General features: G+C 47.1%; 1 protein-coding gene across 2 annotated transcripts in view; it reads left to right on the top strand.

Annotated features, from left to right (window-relative positions):
- The window catches only part of LOC129814250 (bone morphogenetic protein receptor type-1B-like), a 185,667-nt gene that overhangs the window by 92,520 nt on the left and 71,964 nt on the right, over positions 1-21,183 (top strand). The gene's annotated exons all lie outside the window — the stretch shown is intronic.

Genomic DNA, 21,183 nt, shown 5'->3' with positions numbered 1-21,183 from the left:
TGGAGCTTGGAGGTGAGAGGCTGGAGCTTGGAGGTGTGAGGCTGGAGCTTGGGGTGAGAGGCTGGAGCTTGGAGGTGAGAGGCTGGAGCTTGGAGGTGAGAGGCTGGAGCTTGGAGGTGAGAGGCTGGAGCTTGGAGGTGAGAGGCTGGAGCTTGGAGGTGAGAGGCTGGAGCTTTGAGGTGAGAGGCTGGAGCTTGGAGATGTGAGGCTGGAGCTTGGGGTTGAGAGGCTGGAGCTTGGGGTTGAGAGGCTGGAGCTTGGGGGTGAGAGGCTGGAGCATGGAGGTGAGAGGCTGGAGCCTGGTGGTGAGAGGCTGGAGCTTGGGGGTGAGAGGCTGGAGCTTGGTGGTGAGAGGCTGGAGCTTGAGGGTTGAGTGGCTGGAGCTTGAGGGTGAGGAGATGGAGCTTGGGGGTGAGTGGCTGGAGCTTGGGGGTGAGAGGCTGGAGCTTGGGGGTGAGAGGCTTGAGCTTGGGGGTGAGCGGCTTGAGCTTGGGGGTAGGGACTGGGGAGTGTGGACCCGAGAGTGGCTGTAGAGTAGGGCACACTAGCCTCTGTTGAGTCCCCAACAACCGGATGTTCCATTTTTCAGTGGCGACTTCCACTTTTGGACGTTAACACGAGGACACTCCATCTTAACTCCTCCTCCACATTCACTGGCTTAGTTGAACAGCTCAGAAGAGGACATCCCTGACATTTTTTTGTTGTTTTCTTCTCGTCAAGACTAGTAGGGGATCTAGTTTCATGCGTTTATTTTATGCCTTCTACGTTAGATTAATCGCACACTGAGTCCCACTGTAACAGAGACTGGACTATGATTGGTGGAGAGAGCAGGGCAGGACCCAGGCTGTTCTGTAGGGCAGGGCTCTGTGGCACAAAACTACTGGTGCCCTCTAGAACCATAAGAGACTTGATCAGGGATGAGCCGACCCCCTTTTGCAGGCCCAAAGATCAATTTCCTGCCCCCCCAAAAAATAATATGATTATTATTTATATATTTTTTGGAACTCAGTCCGGTCTCAATATTACTGTTGAGAGTTAGAATTTCGAAATTCGGTTGTGCATCAGCAGTCGGTTGTGCATCAGCAGTCGGTTGTGCATCAGCAGTTGGTTGTGCATCAGCAGTCGGTTGTGCATCAGCAGTCGGTTGTGCATCAGCAGTCAGTCAGCAGTCGGTTGTGCATCAGCCGGCTCTAACTGCATGTGTGGGTATGATTTCATATTTTTGGTGGCTCCCAACCCATCCCTGGACTAGAATATGACGCTGTAGGGCAGGGCTCTGGAATAGAACGGGCAATTTGAATGGTATACAGATGGGTACACTCGCAATGGCTGCCTGGTATTGTGATGCAATTTCCTTGGTAATGTTGTAGAATGTTAATTCAAATTATGCTACCTGCATGGGAATAGCCTCATGCAATGGAATGTATTTTTTGTAATTCAGTTGATTCAAAAATCACAGCACAGATTGATTGGGGCACCTGCATTTACTTCCTGCTTTCACTTCCTGCTTTGCTCCTATGGGTACACTCACAATGGCCGCCAGTCCACCCATTATGCCATAATTGAATGGGGATTGGGATGCCCATTCTATTACTTTTATTTCTATGTCTGTGGTGCCATGATACTGGTCCTTTTGTAGAACCAACAGAAACTAGACTGTGATGCTGTAAAGCAGGGCTCTGTGGTTCAGAGATACTGGTCCAGTAGTGTAGTGCTTTTTTGGGGGGTAAATTAAATAATTTCCTCAATCAAAGCTTGTACCGACAGATGTAGCCTATTGAATAGCCTATCATTATAGAATAGGGTATAGAACATACCTGTTCCTGGAGAGCTACCCTCCTGTAGGTTTTCACTCCAACCCCAGTTGTAACTAACCTGATTCATCTTTTAAACCAGATAATTATTAGAATCAGGTTGTCACGCCATGACCTTAGAGATCCTGTTTATGTCTCTATTTTGGTTTGGTCAGGGTGTGAGTTGGGGTGGGTATTCTATATTCTATTATTTGTATTTCTATGTTTTGGCTGGGTAGGGTTCTCAATCAGGGACAGCTGTCTGTCGTTGTCTCTGATTGAGAACCATACTTAGGTAGCCCTTTTTTCCACCTGTCTTTGTGGGAAGTTGTCTTTGTTTGTTGGCACTATAGCCTTTAGCTTCACGGTGTTTTGGGTTGTTTATTGTTTTTGTCAGCGTCATATAAATAAAGTAATATGTACGCTCACCACGCTGCACCTTGGTCCTCTTCATTCAACGGCCGTGACACAGGTGTGCTAGATTAGGGTTGGAATGAACCTACAGGATGGTAGCTCTCCAGGAACGGGGTTGGAGAGCGATAATATAAAATACTTTATGCATAAAATGCATCGTCCAATTACGATGTCTGCCTATGCCAACACATTATTGTCTCAAGAAAATCTTCCATTTTTAATACCCACAAACACCGAGTTAGGCATACGTTGTTTCAAAATAGGCCATCATCACTGTCAATCGTGAATTATACTTCTTCAAGTGTTACTGGTGAAACTGCATCTGCATGCCAATCATTTGATGGATCTCAATCAGTTTCATGGGAATAGCGTCTGAATTTCCATCTTCTTGAATTATTAGGCATAGGGAACTGATCTTGAAGAGTGTTCTATTAAACAATTGGAGCGCCCTTCGTGGTTCTGAATGGACAGTGCCAGGATCACACAATGATGTTGACATCACATAATGATGTTGCCTTTCTGAAGGATAGCTGAATGATAGCTCTGCCATTCGGCCAGTTCAGGAAAAAACAACAATAATTTGCAGTATAGCCTAATAGGCCTACAACTACATGGTATAGCTATTTGTAGGCTATAGCCTAATGTAAATGCAAATACATACTGACTGTATAAAACATTAAGAACACCTGCTCTTTCCACTGACCAGGTGAAAACTATGATCCCTTATTTATGTCACTTGTTAAATCCACTTCAATCAGTGTAGATGAAGGGGAGGAGAAGGATTTTTAAGCCTTGAGACATGGATTGTGTTAGTGTGCCATTCAGAGGGCAAGATAAAATATTTAAGTGCCTTTGAACGGGGTATGGTAGTAGGTGCCAGGCACAGCGGTTTGAGTGTGTCAAGAACTGCAACGCTGCTATTATAGAATAAGAGAAAACAGAGGTAAAATATAAATTCATAGGATTTATATCAACACAATAGTGCCCTCAAAGCTCATCAATAAGCTAAGGCCCCTGGTACTAAACACCTCCCTCTGCAACTGGATCCTGGACTTCCTGACGGGCAGTCCCCAGGTGGTAAGGGTAGGTAACAACACATCCGCTACGGTGATCCTCAACACAGGGGCTCCTCAGGGGTGCGTGCTCAGCCCCCTCCTGTATTCCCTGTTCACTCATGACTGCGTGGCCAGGCACGACTCCAACACCATCATTAAATTTGCCGATGACACAACAGTGGTAGGCCCGATCACCGACATTGACGAGACTATAGGGAGGAGGTCAGAGACCTGGCCGTGTGGTGCCAGAACAACAACCTCTCCCTCAACGTGATCAAGACAAATTAGATGACTGTGGTCTACATGAAAAAGAGGACAGAGCACCCCTCCCTTCTTATCGACGGGGCTGCAGTGGAGCAGGTTGAGAGTTTCAAGTTCCTTGGTGTGTTACAACTGGGGTTGGAGTGAAAACCTACAGGAGGGTACAAACTAACATGGTCCCAGCACACCATGACAGTCGTGAAGCGGGCACGACAAAACCTATTCCCCCTCAGAAGACTGAAAAGATTTGGCATGGGTCCTCAGATCCTCAAAAGGTTCTACAGCTGCACCATCGAGAGCATCCTGACTGGTGGCATCACTGCCTGGTGTGGCAACTGCTCGGCCTCCAACCGCAAGCCACTACAGAGGGTAGTGCAAACGGCCCAGTACATCACTGGGTCCAAGCTTCCTGCCATCCAGGACCTCTATACCAGGTGGTGTCAGAGGAAGGCCCTGAAAATTGTCAAAGACTCCAGCCACCCTAGTCATAGACTTTTCTCTCTACTACCACACGGCAAGCGGTACCGGAGCGCCAAGTCTAGGTCCAAAAGGCTTCTTAACAGCTTCTACCCCCAAGCCATAAGACTCCTGAACATCTAGTCAAAAGGCTACCCAGACTATTCACATTGCCCCCCCCCCCTCTCCACACCACTGTCACTCTCTGTTGTCATCTATGCATAGTCACTTTAATTAACTCTACCTACATGTACATACTACCTCAGCTAACCGGTGCCCCCGCACATTGACTCTGTACCGGCACCTCCCTGTATATATTGTTATTTTTTACTGCTCCTCTTTAATTACTTGTTACTTTTATCTCTTATCCGTATTTTTTTTAACTGCACTGTCGGTTAGGGCTTGTAAGTAAGCATTTCACTTTTTTTTTGTTGCATAGATTAAATCATCGAATCAATTGACCAAGTGTCACGTTCCTGACCTGTTTTCCTTTGTTATGTATTTGTTTTAGTTTGGTCAGGGCGTGAGTTTTGGGTGGGCAGTCTATGTTTTCTATTTCTATGTGGGGTTTTGTGTTCGGCCTGGTATGATTCTCAATTAGAGACAGGTGTGTATCGTTTGTCTCTGATTGAGAGTCATACTAAGGCAGCCAGGGTTTCACTGGTGGTTTGTGGGTGTTTGTTTCCTGTCTCAGTGTTTGTTCTGCACCAGATAGGACTATCTCGGTTTTCACGGTTTGTTATTTTGTTATTTGTTAAGTGTTCATGGTTATTGTTTAATTAAACATGTTGAGCACTGGCTACGCTGCATTTTGGTCCTCTCCTTTACCCCTGGAAGAAAACCTTCACAGAAACACCCACCAAACCCGGACCAAGCAGCGTAGCAACGGGGAGCAGCAGCGGCCCAGTACACAGGACTACTGGACACAGGAGGAATGGTCTTGGGAGATCATGGACGGAAAAGGACCCTGGGGAGGGGTTGGAGAGAATCGCCGCTCTTGGGAGAAGGAGGCAGCCACAGCCCAGGAGCGCTGGTATGAGGAGGCAGCACGTAAGAGAGGCTGGAAGCCCGAGAGGCTCACCCAAAAATTTCTTGGGGGGGAGGCTAAAGGGGAGTGTGGCGAAGCCGGGTTGGTTACCTGAGCCAACTCCCCGGGCTTACCGTGGAGTGAGAGGGCGTCGTACTGGTCAGACACCGTGTTATGCGGTAAAGCGCACGGTGTCCCCAGTACGCGTGCTTAGCCCAGTGCGGGCTATTCCACCTTGCCGCACTGGGAGGGCTAGGTTGGGCATCGAGCCGGATGTCATGAAGCCGGCCCAACGTATCTGGCCTCCAGTACGTCTCCTCGGGCCGGCGTACATGGCACCAGCCTTACAGGTGGTGTCCCCGGTTCGCCTGCATAGCCCAGTGCGGGCTATTCCACCTCGCCGCACTGGCAGGGCTACGGGGACCATTCAACCTGGTAGGGTTGGGGAGGCTCGGTGCTCAAGAGCACGTGTCCTCCTTCACGGTCCGGTATATCCGGCGCCACCTTCCCGCCCCAGCCCAGTACCACCAGTGCCTACACCATGCACCAGGCTTCCAGTGCATCACCAGAGCCCTGTTCCTCCTCCCCGCACTCGCCCTGAGGTGCGTGCCCTCAGCCCGGTACCTCCAGTTCCGGCACCACGCACCACGCCTACTGGGCGCCTCAGCAGGTCAGAGTCGGCCGTCTGCCCAACGCCGCCTGCGCTGCTTGCCTGCTCAGCGCTGCCCGAACTGTCTGCCTTCCCAGCGCTGTCTGAACTGCCTGCCTGCCCAGCGCTGCCCGTCTGTCCCGAGCCTTCAGGGCCGTCCAGCCAGGACCAGCCAGAGCCGTCCAGCCAGGACCAGCCAGAGCCGTCCAGCCAGGACCAGCCAGAGCCGTCCAGCCAGGACCAGCCAGAGCCGTCCAGCCAGGACCAGCCAGAGCCGTCCAGCCAGGACCAGCCAGAGCTGTCCAGCCAGGACCAGCCAGAGCCGTCCAGCCAGGACCAGCCAGAGCCGTCCAGCCAGGACCAGCCAGAACCCCTCAGCCAGGACCTGCCAGAGTCCCTCAGCCAGGACCTGCCAGAGTCCCTCAGCCAGGACCTGCCAGAGTCCCTCAGCCAGGACCTGCCAGAGTCCCTCAGCCAGGACCTGCCAGAGTCCCTCAGCCCGGAGCTGCCGTCCCTTATCCCGGTGCTGCCCCTTCATTTAGGTAGGTTTAGTTGGAGGGTGGTCATTGGGAGGGGGATACGGAAGCGGGGAGTGACTATGGTGGGGTGGGGACCTCGCCCAGCGCCAGAGCCGCCACCGTGGACAGACGCCCACCCAGACCCTCCCCTAGACTTTGTGCTGGTGCGCTCGGAGTTCGCACCTTAAGGGGGGGTTCTGTCACGTTCCTGACCTGTTTTCCTTTGTTATGTATTTGTTTTAGTTTGGTGAGGGCGTGAGTTTTGGGTGGGCAGTCTATGTTTTCTATTTCTATGTGGGGTTTTGTGTTCGGCCTGGTATGATTCTCAATTAGAGACAGGTGTGTATCGTTTGTCTCTGATTGAGAGTCATACTAAGGCAGCCAGGGTTTCACTGGTGGTTTGTGGGTGTTTGTTTCCTGTCTCAGTGTTTGTTCTGCACCAGATAGGACTGTCTCGGTTTTCACGGTTTGTTATTTTGTTATTTGTTAAGTGTTCATGGTTATTGTTTAATTAAACATGTTGAGCACTGGCTACGCTGCATTTTGGTCCTCTCCTTTACCCCTGGAAGAAAACCTTCACAGAAACACCCACCAAACCCGGACCAAGCAGCGTAGCAACGGGGAGCAGCAGCGGCCCAGTACACAGGACTACTGGACACAGGAGGAATGGTCTTGGGAGATCATGGACGGAAAAGGACCCTGGGGAGGGGTTGGAGAGAATCGCCGCTCTTGGGAGAAGGAGGCAGCCACAGCCCAGGAGCGCTGGTATGAGGAGGCAGCACGTAAGAGAGGCTGGAAGCCCGAGAGGCTCACCCAAAAATTTCTTGGGGGGGAGGCTAAAGGGGAGTGTGGCGAAGCCGGGTTGGTTACCTGAGCCAACTCCCCGGGCTTACCGTGGAGTGAGAGGGCGTCGTACTGGTCAGACACCGTGTTATGCGGTAAAGCGCACGGTGTCCCCAGTACGCGTGCTTAGCCCAGTGCGGGCTATTCCACCTTGCCGCACTGGGAGGGCTAGGTTGGGCATCGAGCCGGATGTCATGAAGCCGGCCCAACGTATCTGGCCTCCAGTACGTCTCCTCGGGCCGGCGTACATGGCACCAGCCTTACAGGTGGTGTCCCCGGTTCGCCTGCATAGCCCAGTGCGGGCTATTCCACCTCGCCGCACTGGCAGGGCTACGGGGACCATTCAACCTGGTAGGGTTGGGGAGGCTCGGTGCTCAAGAGCACGTGTCCTCCTTCACGGTCCGGTATATCCGGCGCCACCTTCCCGCCCCAGCCCAGTACCACCAGTGCCTACACCATGCACCAGGCTTCCAGTGCATCACCAGAGCCCTGTTCCTCCTCCCCGCACTCGCCCTGAGGTGCGTGCCCTCAGCCCGGTACCTCCAGTTCCGGCACCACGCACCACGCCTACTGGGCGCCTCAGCAGGTCAGAGTCGGCCGTCTGCCCAACGCCGCCTGCGCTGCTTGCCTGCTCAGCGCTGCCCGAACTGTCTGCCTTCCCAGCGCTGTCTGAACTGCCTGCCTGCCCAGCGCTGCCCGTCTGTCCCGAGCCTTCAGGGCCGTCCAGCCAGGACCAGCCAGAGCCGTCCAGCCAGGACCAGCCAGAGCCGTCCAGCCAGGACCAGCCAGAGCCGTCCAGCCAGGACCAGCCAGAGCCGTCCAGCCAGGACCAGCCAGAGCCGTCCAGCCAGGACCAGCCAGAGCCGTCCAGCCAGGACCAGCCAGAGCCGTCCAGCCAGGACCAGCCAGAACCCCTCAGCCAGGACCTGCCAGAGTCCCTCAGCCAGGACCTGCCAGAGTCCCTCAGCCAGGACCTGCCAGAGTCCCTCAGCCAGGACCTGCCAGAGTCCCTCAGCCAGGACCTGCCAGAGTCCCTCAGCCAGGACCTGCCAGAGTCCCTCAGCCCGGAGCTGCCGTCCCTTATCCCGGTGCTGCCCCTTCATTTAGGTGGGTTTAGTTGGAGGGTGGTCATTGGGAGGGGGATACGGAAGCGGGGAGTGACTATGGTGGGGTGGGGACCTCGCCCAGCGCCAGAGCCGCCACCGTGGACAGACGCCCACCCAGACCCTCCCCTAGACTTTGTGCTGGTGCGCTCGGAGTTCGCACCTTAAGGGGGGGTTCTGTCACGTTCCTGACCTGTTTTCCTTTGTTATGTATTTGTTTTAGTTTGGTGAGGGCGTGAGTTTTGGGTGGGCAGTCTATGTTTTCTATTTCTATGTGGGGTTTTGTGTTCGGCCTGGTATGATTCTCAATTAGAGACAGGTGTGTATCGTTTGTCTCTGATTGAGAGTCATACTAAGGCAGCCAGGGTTTCACTGGTGGTTTGTGGGTGTTTTTTTCCTGTCTCAGTGTTTGTTCTGCACCAGATAGGACTGTCTCGGTTTTCACGGTTTGTTATTTTGTTATTTGTTAAGTGTTCATGGTTATTGTTTAATTAAACATGTTGAGCACTGGCTACGCTGCATTTTGGTCCTCTCCTTTACCCCTGGAAGAAAACCTTCACACCAAGTACCAGTCGCACGCCTTTTCTTGGTATAAAGAAAAAGCAACTAGGTAGTGAACATAAATTATTAATACATAAAATTGCGGGATATTCGTGCAAGAGGGGGTCCATTGTGTTTTATGAACATCAAGGCAGACACACAGTGAATTTAGATGTTTCTTCTCAACGTTCTGAATGGCCAAAGTGGTCAAGCCTCTGACGGGCCTCCGCAGTGCACAGGCGTAATCTACAGTTCTTCATCATTACCGCCACCGCCAGAGAGAAGACAGGGAGGAAATCCCCATTTACCGACCCCTAGGCTGCAATGCATATTTATTTGGTTTGTTCTATCGTTTTTCATGGGATTTTTGTGGTAATTAAATAGAATTTATCACAATACATTTTCCAGAAATAGTTTTACCAGCTCTGCGCTCCGGCAGCACTACACCCTGTACTGGTCCCTCTAGAACCAACAGAGACTAGACTATGTTTGGGAGGCCAAGCGTGACGGATGGTCCTAAACCTACTGGGGCACAGAGGGGCAGGGCTGTGTGCCCTCATTGTGGTTGGGGGCAGAGAGTATGCCCATCTATCTATCTATCTCTCTCTACCTTTTTTCTCTCACTCTCGGTTTCTTGTCACACACACACACACGTACAAATGTTTGTGTACAATTCACACATTTTTGTGAGGACATTAATTAATGCACTAATAGAAAACACCTGTCTTTTTGATCCTCTGTCTCCCTCAGAAGTTATTTTGGGCAGCAATACTATTCTTCAGGACAAAATGTTGTTTCATTTATCTGGCTAATCTAACAAGCTCCAATTACCTCAGTCTTATATTTCGGTGTGTATATTGTTTTTGATAGGTTTGACACAAACCACTTTGTCCGTTGACCAAACTCTTCTCTGAACTCTCCCTGCACTCTGGCTGTGCTCAAACATTCCGACACGCGCTCACTGCACACACACAATCAGTGCTTGTTAAGGAGAGTGAGATATTGTAAACACACACCCCTTTTCCCCATAATTACAGCTTCTGTGAACCTCAGGGAGCACTCAGCCCTTCTGGGCGCCTCGCTCCTATTCCAACTGTGCGGCCAGGCTGTATTTTCCCTCCCCTCTCGACCTCTCATCTCCTACTCTCACTGGACAATTCATCTGCTCATCCACAGACACACCGATCAGGACTGTTGGACTTTCATGTTTCGTAATTAAAATATTTGAACTTTGGATGTTGTCTCAGTTTGCCCGAGCTGTAAACGGTCTCTTAATCTGCCATGGCTTTTGCTCTTTGGCTCCCCCTCATCTCTCTCTCTTTCCCTCCTCACCTCTCTCTTTCCCTCCCCCTCCCTACTTATTTTTTATCCTCTCTTTGATCCTATTGTTTTTTACTGTCCCTTCTCTCCTCTACTCTCTTCTCTCTCAACTCCTCTCTCCTCTTCCCCGCTCCTCCACTCTCCCCTTCCTCTCTCCCCTCTCGCATCTCTCCTCTCTCATTCTCTCCTCCTTTCCTCTCCCATCTCCTCTTCCCCTCTTCCTCCTCTCTCCTTTCCCCTCACTCCCCTCTTCCTCTTCTCCACTCCCTTTCTCCCCTCCCCTCTGGGCTGGTCAGCCGGTTGATTAGCACTTTGGTCTTGTTCTGCCTAATTGGAGGAGGGAGACAGGTGGCGCCACTGTAACAATCGGCCTCGTTAGCGTAGCTCTCGCTAGCACAGCCTGTGTGATCTCTTTGTTTTTACTGTGTGAATGCCCCAGGGAGGGCATGAACTTCTGACGCTGCTTTGTACAGTACGCCAGGCCGGTCCCACTCAGAGGAGAGCACCCAGATCTCCAATAACCCTCACTGAGCTCCTGTTATTGTAGCAAGTGTCAAGGCTCTTTGTATAAAGCAGCACCACTATAAACCCCAAACAGCCCAGACAAAACACTCCTCGCTGAATGGACAGGGTTGATTTTGGACATCCAGGTGTCTGGGAGAGAGATTCAGTACAATATATGTAGCCATTTAGATTCAAGTTGAAAGTGTACCATGATGATATTTAGATATTTAGGTGTTGGGTCATGACTGTAGGTGGGGTGTGTGTGGTCGTGAACGATACGTCCATGGTGGTACTGAACTGTTCTGTAGGTCCAGTGTTCAACTTGATACATCCTTGGCTACTGTACTGTGTGTGGTATGTAGGGTTGCAAAGGGAGGGTATATCATTAGAAACTTTCTAAGTTTCACCAGTAAACTATCAGAATTGTGGTATCTCAAATATTTTGTGTAGTTTATCACAATACATCTAGTGGCCCTTTTGGGTACTTCATATTATCAGAGGTGTCTGTAATTATCTCTGACCTTGTGTGGCCTTATCATATGCAAAATATGAAATAATTCAATAAGAAAGCTGTAAAACGTGATCCTAAAGCATCAACTTAGTGCAGTGTTTCCCTACTCCAGTCCTCCTGTAACCTGAAAAACACACATTTCTGTTGTGGCCCCGGACAAGAACACCTGATTCAACTTGTCAGCTAATGATCAAGCCCTCAATGAGTTGAATCAGGTTTGTCTGGGGCTATGACAACAACGTGTGCTGTTGGGAAACACTGACTTAGTGTTTAATATTAGGGGTTCAGCATGAAATATTCGTTCTATATTTGTTTACACACTTTTATTTATTTGATTATGCCGATATGTATTTGTTGTCAATGTTTTGGCATCAAACTGGTGGCAGTTGTTAAGACTAGTCAAATGTTAGAAAAGTTACATTGATTAGATGCCTTTTCCCAATAATTAGTCTATTTTCTCTAGAACCATATGGTCTATCTACTAGAAACTAATGGACAATATTGACAGATGTAAAATGTGTATACTATATATGAATACATTTTAAAAAGTCTATTCAAGTATAAATAAATTGTCATCCATTTTCTGGTAATCAACAAAATGGCTAAGATTTGAGTAACTTCAGTAAATTACCGGTATCTTTCCAACCCTAGTGGTAGATAGTGTTGTGTCAGTACTGTAGGTCCAGACAGTGTGTTACTGTAGATAGTGTTGTGTCAGTACTGTAGGTCCAGACAGTGTGTTACTGTAGATAGTGTTGTGTCAGTACTGTAGGTCCAGACAGTGTGTTACTGTAGATAGTGTTGTGTCAGTACTGTAGGTCCAGACAGTGTGTTACTGTAGATAGTGTTGTGTCAGTACTGTAGGTCCAGACAGTGTGTTACTGTAGATAGTGTTGTGTCAGTACTGTAGGTCCAGACAGTGTGTTACTGTAGATAGTGTTGGGTCAGTACTGTAGGTCCAGACAGTGTGTTACTGTAGATAGTGTTGTGTCAGTACTGTAGGTCCAGACAGTGTGTTACTGTAGATAGTGTTGTGTCAGTACTGTAGGTCCAGACAGTGTGTTACTGTAGATAGTGTTGTGTCAGTACTGTAGGTCCAGACAGTGTGTTACTGTAGATAGTGTTGGGTCAGTACTGTAGGTCCAGACAGTGTGTTACTGTAGATAGTGTTGTATCAGTACTGTAGGTCCAGACAGTGTGTTACTGTAGATAGTGTTGTATCAGTACTGTAGGTCCAGACAGTGTGTTACTGTAGATAGTGTTGTATCAGTACTGTAGGTCCAGACAGTGTGTTACTGTAGATAGTGTTGTGTCAGTACTGTAGGTCCAGACAGTGTGTTACTGTAGATAGTGTTGTGTCAGTACTGTAGGTCCAGACAGTGTGTTACTGTAGATAGTGTTGTGTCAGTACTGTAGGTCCAGACAGTGTGTTACTGTAGATAGTGTTGTGTCAGTACTGTAGGTCCAGACAGTGTGTTACTGTAGATAGTGTTGCGTCAGTACTGTAGGTCCAGACAGTGTGTTACTGTAGATAGTGTTGTGTCAGTACTGTAGGTCCAGACAGTGTGTTACTGTAGATAGTGTTGTGTCAGTACTGTAGGTCCAGACAGTGTGTTACTGTAGATAGTGTTGTGTCAGTACTGTAGGTCCAGACAGTGTGTTACTGTAGATAGTGTTGTGTCAGTACTGTAGGTCCAGACAGTGTGTTACTGTAGATAGTGTTGTGTCAGTACTGTAGGTCCAGACAGTGTGTTACTGTAGATAGTGTTGTGTCAGTACTGTAGGTCCAGACAGTGTGTTACTGTAGATAGTGTTGGGTCAGTACTGTAGGTCCAGACAGTGTGTTACTGTAGATAGTGTTGTGTCAGTACTGTAGGTCCAGACAGTGTGTTACTGTAGATAGTGTTGTGTCAGTACTGTAGGTCCAGACAGTGTGTTACTGTAGATAGTGTTGTGTCAGTACTGTAGGTCCAGACAGTGTGTTACTGTAGATAGTGTTGGGTCAGTACTGTAGGTCCAGACAGTGTGTTACTGTAGATAGTGTTGTGTCAGTACTGTAGGTCCAGACAGTGTGTTACTGTAGATAGTGTTGTATCAGTACTGTAGGTCCAGACAGTGTGTTACTGTAGATAGTGTTGTGTCTGTACTGTAGGTCCAGACAGTGTGTTACTGTAGATAGTGTTGTGTCAGTACTGTAGGTCCAGACAGTGTGTTACTGTAGATAGTGTTGTATCAGTACTGTAGGTCCAGACAGTGTGTTACTGTAGATAGAGTTGTGTCAGTACTGTAGGTCCAGACAGTGTGTTACTGTAGATAGTGTTGTGTCAGTACTGTAGGTCCAGACAGTGTGTTACTGTAGATAGTGTTGTGTCAGTACTGTAGGTCCAGACAGTGTGTTACTGTAGATAGTGTTGTGTCAGTACTGTAGGTCCAGACAGTGTGTTACTGTAGATAGTGTTGTGTCAGTACTGTAGGTCCAGACAGTGTGTTACTGTAGATAGTGTTGTGTCAGTACTGTAGGTCCAGACAGTGTGTTACTGTAGATAGTGTTGTGTCAGTACTGTAGGTCCAGACAGTGTGTTACTGTAGATAGTGTTGTGTCAGTACTGTAGGTCCAGACAGTGTGTTACTGTAGATAGTGTTGTGTCAGTACTGTAGGTCCAGACAGTGTGTTACTGTAGATAGTGTTGGGTCAGTACTGTAGGTCCAGACAGTGTGTTACTGTAGATAGTGTTGTATCAGTACTGTAGGTCCAGACAGTGTGTTACTGTAGATAGTGTTGTATCAGTACTGTAGGTCCAGACAGTGTGTTACTGTAGATAGTGTTGTATCAGTACTGTAGGTCCAGACAGTGTGTTACTGTAGATAGTGTTGGGTCAGTACTGTAGGTCCAGACAGTGTGTTACTGTAGATAGTGTTGGGTCAGTACTGTAGGTCCAGACAGTGTGTTACTGTAGATAGTGTTGGGTCAGTACTGTAGGTCCAGACAGTGTGTTACTGTAGATAGTGTTGTGTCAGTACTGTAGGTCCAGACAGTGTGTTACTGTAGATAGTGTTGTGTCAGTACTGTAGGTCCAGACAGTGTGTTACTGTAGATAGTGTTGTGTCAGTACTGTAGGTCCAGACAGTGTGTTACTGTAGATAGTGTTGTGTCAGTACTGTAAGTCCAGACAGTGTGTTACTGTAGATAGTGTTGTGTCAGTACTGTAGGTCTAGACAGTGTGTTACTGTAGATAGTGTTGTGTCAGTACTGTAGGTCTAGACAGTGTGTTACTGTAGATAGTGTTGTGTCAGTACTGTAGGTCCAGACAGTGTGTTACTGTAGATAGTGTTGTGTCAGTACTGTAGGTCTAGACAGTGTGTTACTGTAGATAGTGTTGTGTCAGTACTGTAGGTCCAGACAGTGTGTTACTGTAGATAGTGTTGTGTCAGTACTGTAGGTCCAGACAGTGTGTTACTGTAGATAGTGTTGTGTCAGTACTGTAGGTCCAGACAGTGTGTTATTGTAGATAGTGTTGTATCAGTACTGTAGGTCCAGACAGTGTGTTACTGTAGATAGTGTTGGGTCAGTACTGTAGGTCCAGACAGTGTGTTACTGTAGATAGTGTTGGGTCAGTACTGTAGGTCCAGACAGTGTGTTACTGTAGATAGTGTTGTATCAGTACTGTAGGTCCAGACAGTGTGTTACTGTAGATAGTGTTGTGTCAGTACTGTAGGTCCAGACAGTGTGTTACTGTAGATAGTGTTGTGTCAGTACTGTAGGTCCAGACAGTGTGTTACTGTAGATAGTGTTGTGTCAGTACTGTAGGTCTAGACAGTGTGTTACTGTAGATAGTGTTGTGTCAGTACTGTAGGTCCAGACAGTGTGTTACTGTAGATAGTGTTGTATCAGTACTGTAGGTCCAGACAGTGTGTTACTGTAGATAGTGTTGTGTCAGTACTGTAGGTCCAGACAGTGTGTTACTGTAGATAGTGTTGTGTCAGTACTGTAGGTCCAGACAGTGTGTTACTGTAGATAGTGTTGTATCAGTAATGTAGGTCCAGACAGTGTGTTACTGTAGATAGTGTTGGGTCAGTACTGTAGGTCCAGACAGTGTGTTACTGTAGATAGTGTTGTGTCAGTACTGTAGGTCCAGACAGTGTGTTACTGTAGATAGTGTTGTATCAGTAATGTAGGTCCAGACAGTGTGTTACTGTAGATAGTGTTGTGTCAGTACTGTAAGTCCAGACAGTGTGTTACTGTAGATAGTGTTGTGTCAGTACTGTAGGTCCAGACAGTGTGTTACTGTAGATAGTGTTGTATCAGTAATGTAGGTCCAGACAGTGTGTTACTGTAGATAGTGTTGGGTCAGTACTGTAGGTCCAGACAGTTAGTTACTGTAGATAGTGTTGGGTCAGTACTGTAGGTCCAGACAGTGTGTTACTGTAGATAGTGTTGTATCAGTACTGTAGGTCCAGACAGTGTGTTACTGTAGATAGTGTTGTATCAGTAATGTAGGTCCAGACAGTGTGTTACTGTAGATAGTGTTGTGTCAGTACTGTAGGTCCAGACAGTGTGTTACTGTAGATAGTGTTGTGTCAGTACTGTAGGTCTAGACAGTGTGTTACTGTAGATAGTGTTGTGTCAGTACTGTAGGTCCAGACAGTGTGTTACTGTAGATAGTGTTGTGTCAGTACTGTAGGTCCAGACAGTGTGTTACTGTAGATAGTGTTGTGTCAGTACTGTAGGTCCAGACAGTGTGTTATTGTAGATAGTGTTGTATCAGTACTGTAGGTCCAGACAGTGTGTTACTGTAGATAGTGTTGGGTCAGTACTGTAGGTCCAGACAGTGTGTTACTGTAGATAGTGTTGGGTCAGTACTGTAGGTCCAGACAGTGTGTTACTGTAGATAGTGTTGTATCAGTACTGTAGGTCCAGACAGTGTGTTACTGTAGATAGTGTTGTGTCAGTACTGTAGGTCCAGACAGTGTGTTACTGTAGATAGTGTTGTGTCAGTACTGTAGGTCCAGACAGTGTGTTACTGTAGATAGTGTTGTGTCAGTACTGTAGGTCTAGACAGTGTGTTACTGTAGATAGTGTTGTGTCAGTACTGTAGGTCCAGACAGTGTGTTACTGTAGATAGTGTTGTATCAGTACTGTAGGTCCAGACAGTGTGTTACTGTAGATAGTGTTGTGTCAGTACTGTAGGTCCAGACAGTGTGTTACTGTAGATAGTGTTGTGTCAGTACTGTAGGTCCAGACAGTGTGTTACTGTAGATAGTGTTGTATCAGTAATGTAGGTCCAGACAGTGTGTTACTGTAGATAGTGTTGGGTCAGTACTGTAGGTCCAGACAGTGTGTTACTGTAGATAGTGTTGTGTCAGTACTGTAGGTCCAGACAGTGTGTTACTGTAGATAGTGTTGTATCAGTAATGTAGGTCCAGACAGTGTGTTACTGTAGATAGTGTTGTGTCAGTACTGTAAGTCCAGACAGTGTGTTACTGTAGATAGTGTTGTGTCAGTACTGTAGGTCCAGACAGTGTGTTACTGTAGATAGTGTTGTATCAGTAATGTAGGTCCAGACAGTGTGTTACTGTAGATAGTGTTGGGTCAGTACTGTAGGTCCAGACAGTGTGTTACTGTAGATAGTGTTGGGTCAGTACTGTAGGTCCAGACAGTGTGTTACTGTAGATAGTGTTGTATCAGTACTGTAGGTCCAGACAGTGTGTTACTGTAGATAGTGTTGTGTCAGTACTGTAGGTCCAGACAGTGTGTTATTGTAGATAGTGTTGGGTCAGTACTGTAGGTCCAGACAGTGTGTTACTGTAGATAGTGTTGTGTCAGTACTGTAGGTCCAGACAGTGTGTTACTGTAGATAGTGTTGTGTCAGTACTGTAGGTCCAGACAGTGTGTTACTGTAGATAGTGTTGTGTCAGTACTGTAGGTCCAGACAGTGTGTTACTGTAGATAGTGTTGTGTCAGTACTGTAGGTCCAGACAGTGTGTTACTGTAGATAGTGTTGTATCAGTACTGTAGGTCCAGACAGTGTGTTACTGTAGATAGTGTTGTGTCAGTACTGTAGGTCCAGACAGTGTGTTACTGTAGATAGTGTTGTATCAGTACTGTAGGTCCAGACAGTGTGTTACTGTAGATAGTGTTGTGTCAGTACTGTAGGTCCAGACAGTGTGTTACTGTAGATAGTGTTGGGTCAGTACTGTAGGTCCAGACAGTGTGTTACTGTAGATAGTGTTGTATCAGTACTGTAGGTCCAGACAGTGTGTTACTGTAGATAGTGTTGTGTCAGTACTGTAGGTCCAGACAGTGTGTTACTGTAGATAGTGTTGTATCAGTACTGTAGGTCTAGACAGTGTGTTACTGTAGATAGTGTTGTGTCAGTACTGTAGGTCCAGACAGTGTGTTACTGTAGATAGTGTTGTGTCAGTACTGTAGGTCCAGACAGTGTGTTACTGTAGATAGTGTTGTATCAGTACTGTAGGTCCAGACAGTGTGTTACTGTAGATAGTGTTGTGTCAGTACTGTAGGTCCAGACAGTGTGTTACTGTAGATAGTGTTGTGTCAGTACTGTAGGTCCAGACAGTGTGTTACTGTAGATAGTGTTGTGTCAGTACTGTAGGTCCAGACAGTGTGTTACTGTAGATAGTGTTGTGTCAGTACTGTAGGTCCAGACAGTGTGTTACTGTAGATAGTGTTGTGTCAGTACTGTAGGTCCAGACAGTGTGTTACTGTAGATAGTGTTGTGTCAGTACTGTAGGTCCAGACAGTGTGTTACTGTAGATAGTGTTGTGTCAGTACTGTAGGTCCAGACAGTGTGTTACTGTAGATAGTGTTGTGTCAGTACTGTAGGTCCAGACAGTGTGTTACTGTAGATAGTGTTGTGTCAGTACTGTAGGTCCAGACAGTGTGTTACTGTAGATAGTGTTGTGTCAGTACTGTAGGTCCAGACAGTGTGTTACTGTAGATAGTGTTGTGTCAGTACTGTAGGTCCAGACAGTGTGTTACTGTAGATAGTGTTGTGTCAGTACTGTAGGTCCAGACAGTGTGTTACTGTAGATAGTGTTGTGTCAGTACTGTAGGTCCAGACAGTGTGTTACTGTAGATAGTGTTGTGTCAGTACTGTAGGTCCAGACAGTGTGTTACTGTAGATAGTGTTGTGTCAGTACTGTAGGTCCAGACAGTGTGTTACTGTAGATAGTGTTGTGTCAGTACTGTAGGTCCAGACAGTGTGTTACTGTAGATAGTGTTGTGTCAGTACTGTAGGTCCAGACAGTGTGTTACTGTAGATAGTGTTGTGTCAGTACTGTAGGTCCAGACAGTGTGTTACTGTAGATAGTGTTGTGTCAGTACTGTAGGTCCAGACAGTGTGTTACTGTAGATAGTGTTGTGTCAGTACTGTAGGTCCAGACAGTGTGTTACTGTAGATAGTGTTGTGTCAGTACTGTAGGTCCAGACAGTGTGTTACTGTAGATAGTGTTGTGTCAGTACTGTAGGTCCAGACAGTGTGTTACTGTAGATAGTGTTGTGTCAGTACTGTAGGTCCAGACAGTGTGTTACTGTAGATAGTGTTGTGTCAGTACTGTAGGTCCAGACAGTGTGTTACTGTAGATAGTGTTGTGTCAGTACTGTAGGTCCAGACAGTGTGTTACTGTAGATAGTGTTGTGTCAGTACTGTAGGTCCAGACAGTGTGTTACTGTAGATAGTGTTGTGTCAGTACTGTAGGTCCAGACAGTGTGTTACTGTAGATAGTGTTGTGTCAGTACTGTAGGTCCAGACAGTGTGTTACTGTAGATAGTGTTGTGTCAGTACTGTAGGTCCAGACAGTGTGTTACTGTAGATAGTGTTGGGTCAGTACTGTAGGTCCAGACAGTGTGTTACTGTAGATAGTGTTGTGTCAGTACTGTAGGTCCAGACAGTGTGTTACTGTAGATAGTGTTGTGTCAGTACTGTAGGTCCAGACAGTGTGTTACTGTAGATAGTGTTGTGTCAGTACTGTAGGTCCAGACAGTGTGTTACTGTAGATAGTGTTGTGTCAGTACTGTAGGTCCAGACAGTGTGTTACTGTAGATAGTGTTGTGTCAGTACTGTAGGTCCAGACAGTGTGTTACTGTAGATAGTGTTGTGTCAGTACTGTAGGTCCAGACAGTGTGTTACTGTAGATAGTGTTGTGTCAGTACTGTAGGTCCAGACAGTGTGTTACTGTAGATAGTGTTGTGTCAGTACTGTAGGTCCAGACAGTGTGTTACTGTAGATAGTGTTGTGTCAGTACTGTAGGTCCAGACAGTGTGTTACTGTAGATAGTGTTGTGTCAGTACTGTAGGTCCAGACAGTGTGTTACTGTAGATAGTGTTGTGTCAGTACTGTAGGTCCAGACAGTGTGTTACTGTAGATAGTGTTGTGTCAGTACTGTAGGTCCAGACAGTGTGTTACTGTAGATAGTGTTGTGTCAGTACTGTAGGTCCAGACAGTGTGTTACTGTAGATAGTGTTGTGTCAGTACTGTAGGTCCAGACAGTGTGTTACTGTAGATAGTGTTGTGTCAGTACTGTAGGTCCAGACAGTGTGTTACTGTAGATAGTGTTGTGTCAGTACTGTAGGTCCAGACAGTGTGTTACTGTAGATAGTGTTGTGTCAGTACTGTAGGTCCAGACAGTGTGTTACTGTAGATAGTGTTGTGTCAGTACTGTAGGTCCAGACAGTGTGTTACTGTAGATAGTGTTGTGTCAGTACTGTAGGTCCAGACAGTGTGTTACTGTAGATAGTGTTGTGTCAGTACTGTAGGTCCAGACAGTGTGTTACTGTAGATAGTGTTGTGTCAGTACTGTAGGTCCAGACAGTGTGTTACTGTAGATAGTGTTGTGTCAGTACTGTAGGTCCAGACAGTGTGTTACTGTAGATAGTGTTGTGTCAGTACTGTAGGTCCAGACAGTGTGTTACTGTAGATAGTGTTGTGTCAGTACTGTAGGTCCAGACAGTGTGTTACTGTAGATAGTGTTGTGTCAGTACTGTAGGTCCAGACAGTGTGTTACTGTAGATAGTGTTGTGTCAGTACTGTAGGTCCAGACAGTGTGTTACTGTAGATAGTGTTGTGTCAGTACTGTAGGTCCAGACAGTGTGTTACTGTAGATAGTGTTGTGTCAGTACTGTAGGTCCAGACAGTGTGTTACTGTAGATAGTGTTGTGTCAGTACTGTAGGTCCAGACAGTGTGTTACTGTAGATAGTGTTGTGTCAGTACTGTAGGTCCAGACAGTGTGTTACTGTAGATAGTGTTGTGTCAGTACTGTAGGTCCAGACAGTGTGTTACTGTAGATAGTGTTGTGTCAGTACTGTAGGTCCAGACAGTGTGTTACTGTAGATAGTGTTGTGTCAGTACTGTAGGTCCAGACAGTGTGTTACTGTAGATAGTGTTGTGTCAGTACTGTAGGTCCAGACAGTGTGTTACTGTAGATAGTGTTGTGTCAGTACTGTAGGTCCAGACAGTGTGTTACTGTAGATAGTGTTGTGTCAGTACTGTAGGTCCAGACAGTGTGTTACTGTAGATAGTGTTGTGTCAGTACTGTAGGTCCAGACAGTGTGTTACTGTAGATAGTGTTGTGTCAGTACTGTAGGTCCAGACAGTGTGTTACTGTAGATAGTGTTGTGTCAGTACTGTAGGTCCAGACAGTGTGTTACTGTAGATAGTGTTGTGTCAGTACTGTAGGTCCAGACAGTGTGTTACTGTAGATAGTGTTGTGTCAGTACTGTAGGTCCAGACAGTGTGTTACTGTAGATAGTGTTGTGTCAGTACTGTAGGTCCAGACAGTGTGTTACTGTAGATAGTGTTGTGTCAGTACTGTAGGTCCAGACAGTGTGTTACTGTAGATAGTGTTGTGTCAGTACTGTAGGTCCAGACAGTGTGTTACTGTAGATAGTGTTGTGTCAGTACTGTAGGTCCAGACAGTGTGTTACTGTAGATAGTGTTGTGTCAGTACTGTAGGTCCAGACAGTGTGTTACTGTAGATAGTGTTGTGTCAGTACTGTAGGTCCAGACAGTGTGTTACTGTAGATAGTGTTGTGTCAGTACTGTAGGTCCAGACAGTGTGTTACTGTAGATAGTGTTGTGTCAGTACTGTAGGTCCAGACAGTGTGTTACTGTAGATAGTGTTGTGTCAGTACTGTAGGTCCAGACAGTGTGTTACTGTAGATAGTGTTGT

This window comes from Salvelinus fontinalis, chromosome 2 (assembly GCF_029448725.1).
Source record: "Salvelinus fontinalis isolate EN_2023a chromosome 2, ASM2944872v1, whole genome shotgun sequence".
Taxonomy (NCBI): Eukaryota; Metazoa; Chordata; class Actinopteri; order Salmoniformes; family Salmonidae; genus Salvelinus; species Salvelinus fontinalis.
Note: the sequence above shows the minus strand (reverse complement) of the source record. Positions and strands in the feature narration are given on the sequence as shown.